Raw genomic sequence first — 4,834 nt, 5'->3', positions numbered from 1 at the left:
ACAAAATTGTTAAAAGCTTTTCAATGAGTCATGAAAATCAAATAAATCAAAGAGCTTTGATTACTTGATATAAAAATGTTTATTAAATGCACCAAACTTACAGCAATGCTGCTACAGAGCAGCTTTTTCTGGTTGGTAGAGAGCAGCACCTGCCCTTGGTATCCTTGGTGAAGGTTCTGACTGTGAGTTTTCTTACCTCCAGTGAGTGAGACCTTTCAGATGTTCCGAGATCTGCTTCTCTGTAGCTTTCCGGAGCTTCACATTGCATTTTACTTCTTCAAACTGCTTATTACTTAACCACCACCTATTTCCAAATATTCCTTCAGTCCGTCACCTGGAGATCACCAGCCCCTCAACATCTTATGGGTTGGTGTTAGGAGAAAAAGCACATGATCGATTCACAAAAACATGTATGATGAGTAACCTTCCAATTCACACAGTATGTTTGCATTTCAAGTGAGTGCATCATCGCTTCTCAGTCTTTTGGCTAAGATCAAGTGTAGTATCTGTTCTTATCAGTTTAAGTGAGTGCATCAACAAAACAGGTTGACCCAGATTAGCCTCTGGATGATGGATTGTAGACATCTGAGAGAAGTAATAAAGAAGAATAATGAAATTTGAGTCATATCAAAGAAATATTTGGGTGAAAGAAATGAGTTTTTTAATCCTAAATTTTATAGTTCAAATTAATTCCTAAGCTGTTGAATAATTGGACTATCCAGTTGTTTGAAGACAGTCTGAAAATGTTAGAATGAGAAAAATGAAGACGGTGGTCTCATCTCTCACCAGTTGGTTAGGCCACAATCCTTGGAATCCCATCTTTGATTCTTTCTGCACATCGTCTCACATCCCTTAGCTAATCCATACCTTCCTGTGGTAAAACTTTGGAGATTAAACTCTGCATGAGTTTATGGGGACAACTCCTCCATCCATAGTCTCCACCTTTCTGCTATGCCTCAGCCATGCCAAGCGTTTTCCTGAGCCAAGACATTTCTTTCTGCTGGGTGGGGGTGAGGGAGTATCTTAGGAGTACTGGTGGAGGTCTCAGCTCAATGCAGTCTGCTCTCTCTCCCTTCCAGTGTTGAAGGGAAGCATCGGCAGAGCCGGCAGAGTAAAGGAGAACGGCCGAGAGTGTTGAGGCTGTGGGTTCACACATCCACCGAACACCAGCTCCACAAGGAGAAAGCTTTCTGTTTGGCGGGTTCAGTGCTAGAGACCCAGCATAGGCCTGGCTCGGTGTTTTGCAAGTGTCTCTTGAATGAATGAATGAATGAATGACTACGTGGTATGAAAACACCACTTTACGTTTGATGAAGCTTAACATATTATGTAGAGGCCTTGGAATTATAGTCACATCTCACGTGGTTAAAAAGATAAAAATGACCCTTTCAGAGACTACCAAATGCTCTACAGATCATTGTTTTCAAGTCTCTCTTTCCCTACCCTGATTAATTTTCATAGCTACACACATAACCCCACCTCACATTTTTGTTGTTGTCACCCTCATTAGAGTAAATCCTCCCCATCAACAAGGAACTTATATTTTATTCACTGATATATTTTTAAGGCCTAGACACAGTGTTTGATATTCAATAGTTGATTAATAAATTTGTTGAATTTAGAAAGTAAGAATATTTTATATTTTTGATAGAGAATAAAAAGGTAAACATTCTATGAAATCACATAGCGTATTTTTTTGCCTTGAAGTGAAAATCAAAACCTCATGATTTAGGTATTACAGAAAAGTAAGATATAACGAAAGCTTCTGTTAAGGAGCTTACACTCAGGAAGAGATTGTTGCCTGTATAAAAGAGAATATTGCCTGTACTAAAACATTAAAATACGTTGGAATTCTCACATAATGGCCTAAAGCAGTTATTTAAAAATTAACATGAGGCATAAAAACTAAAGAAAATTAAGTAGTAAGTAGATATTGATTATTGAGTCCTGTACTTGATTTTTATACATAACAACTTCTCTGCATAGAAAAGTACTGTTGAATTTATTGAAATGTGATTTTACTAGTTTCATTCATTTCTATTGGTACAATATGTATTTTTTCTCAGTACACAATGTGATTATTTCTATATGGGCTGTCTCGCCCAATATTACAAATTTCTTGGGATCTGGCTCTTTTAAAAGCTGGTGGAACATGGAAATGTTAAATATTTTAGGAGGCACACTCATTAAGGCTGTCCTCAGAAGGTTGATCACTGTAAAGTAGCAGATGTAGGTAATGGCTAATTTTCTAGAAATCTGGGGAGAGGGTGCTACTGGGAGAAGCACTGTTCCTGCTGTCAGCCACTCCAGGAAGTCCCATTTTCCCCAAGCTTTGACATAAGTGATTTTGAGAGAGAGTGAGGCAGTTCTAAAACCCAGAAAGCATCCCCCCTAGTGCTGAGCCTCAGGGCCGCAGGGCAGAAGCTCTTTCTTGCAATCCTAGCTGTGGAAGGCTCTGGAAAGAATCAATTCAAATCTAGATGAAGCTTTTAGATGATGCTGACACGGTTTCAAACAGGGCTGTCTTTCCCATAAAGTTCCCCATTCTAATTGCAAAATTGTTCCATTAAAAAGTATATTGCATTTTCATCCCAGTTAACATGTGTGCCAGAATCATAGCATTGAACTAATGACATTTACATCTCTTGTTTTAATACGTTCAAAGTCATTCTGAAAGAAAACACCAACAGTTGTGTACCTTTCTGCTTTTTTTGTTACCAATAAAGAGTAGATTGGATATTGAAACTACCCAGAAGAATTTTATTGTATTTACTCCTTTATTTATCTGTTTATCTATTTGAATTTTTTGCATTTCCACTGATTTTAAGATTTATTTTATTTATTTGAAAGGCATACTGACAGAGAGGTGGTGTTAGGGAGAGAGAGAGCTTCTATGCACTAGTTCAGTCCCAAATGATCACAATGGCCGGGGCTGGGCCAGGGCCAGGGCCAGGGCCAGGGCCAGGGCCAGGCCAAAGCCAGAAACCAGGAATTCTGTAAGGTCTTGCATGTGGGTGGCAGGGAGCCAAGTACTTGGGTCATCTTCCACTGCTCTTCCAGGTGCTTTAGCAGGGAGCTGGATCAGAGGCAGAGCAGCTGGGACTTGAACAAATGCTCTGACATGGGATACTGGAGTGGCAGGCAGCAGCTTAGCCCTCTGCACCACATGCTGGCCTCTGCTTTCCACTTCTAAGTTCAAATGTAGAATTTCATATATGTATTTTTTTGGCTGTTGCACGAGTATTTGAATGTCTTCTCATTGTTTAGGATTGCTGTAATTACCAAGGGAGTATAGATACCATCTTCCTTAGCAATCAGTAATACCACATGCACACAAAAAATGATTAGAGGAAAATATAAGAAAGTAGATGGCTATAAGACTAATTAATCACTAAGATTATTAGATTTCTTCATATAAGATGAGGTATGTGTGAGATAAAGATGGATCTACATAGTTCAGAAAAATTCTAATGAAATCTTGGAATTTAAGAAAAACCTTGAGGGGCCAGCTTTGTGGCTCAGTGGGTAATGCCACTGTCTGCAGTGCCGGCAGTGAACCAGCAGATGGACGCCCTCTCTCTACCTCTCTACCTCTACCTCTCTGTGTAACTCTGACTTTCAAATAAATAAAATAGATCTTAAAAAAGAAACTATAGCTAATTCATATTTAACTTTATTATTTTATATTATCTTATTTGAGCCTCACTAATACTTTGTGACAAGTACAGAGAGGCAAAGTTATTTAAAATATTATTTTACAAAGAAATTAGAATTCATACTGGTCTCCTGTGTCCAATTCTGATTTGTCTTCTGTCCTGTGCTGGATTCCTTCTATGACACCAGAATGAAAAGTAGTAAGAAGTTGAATGATACATGTGAGAGGACCAGTAGAGAGGTGGAAGTGATCGTCCAATGTCAAGTGCAAAGTGACTATAGTAAGGTTCTCTGCTGGGTGCTGGGGAATAATCCAGTATTTCAAATAAACATTTATTCAGCTGTTTTCCTAAATGACCCCATATTCAGAATGACCTCTTTTAGGTGAACAGTATTTCCAGAGTTAGGCTTGGATGTGGTATGTCTATACAATTTCAATTCAGTGCTGAAAATCCTTCTTACCTTTGAACATTCTACCATCACCAAAGTCACACATTAATACTTGATGATGTCCTTGAAACTGTATGTTACATTCCGCCCTACCTTAACTGTGTTGCCAAGGGTATACATGGACATTACTCATGGGTCATTTACACCAAGTGAATACGTCTTAGAGGAAGACAGAAGGGTCCAGTTTGTCCAGAAGATAACTAAGAACACAAATGGAAACCTGAGGTCTATTCACAGAGGAATTAACATTTAAAGAATTGCTTTTAGGAAGGAGTGTTAATGCTCTTGCTGACTGAAGATCTTGTGTCAGAATTGTGCCCCTATGGAAATAGTGAAGTGATCAGTGCTGTGTGGCACCCTTGTGTCTTTGCTCTGGATGTCTGGTGATCCTCACCCTTGCCTTTGATCCTTTTTGCATTGTTGCTGCTCTGCAGGTCTTGGGGTCATTATAGCTCTCAACAGGTCATAGGGCAAGTCCAGCCTCCTCATCTGGTCATTGTTCTTTGGGGGTGTAGTGGACATCCGAAGTAGTCATGTGGCTCTGGTTTTCATTCCAGTGCCAACACTCCTAATCTGTGTCCTTGGGCAAGTTATTTAGGTCCTACTGCAATATCCTCATTACTGTAAAACATGTGTTGTGTGCTTTGGAGAAATACTGGTGAATAAGAACAATCAATTGAAACTCAGTATACCTATTACAACCCCCAACTCCATGCAACATGTGTGATTT

At 39.2% G+C, this 4,834-nt stretch overlaps 1 pseudogene; it reads left to right on the top strand.

Annotated features, from left to right (window-relative positions):
• Positions 1 to 467: 467 nt before the first annotated feature.
• Positions 468 to 641, top strand: LOC127492590 (U2 spliceosomal RNA; annotated as a pseudogene).
• Positions 642 to 4,834: the final 4,193 nt, after the last annotated feature.

Source organism: Oryctolagus cuniculus, chromosome 10, assembly GCF_964237555.1.
Source record: "Oryctolagus cuniculus chromosome 10, mOryCun1.1, whole genome shotgun sequence".
In the NCBI taxonomy this organism is placed as follows: domain Eukaryota; kingdom Metazoa; phylum Chordata; class Mammalia; order Lagomorpha; family Leporidae; genus Oryctolagus; species Oryctolagus cuniculus.
The sequence above is the reverse complement of the archived record's forward strand: the minus strand, read 5'-3'. Positions and strand labels throughout refer to the sequence as shown.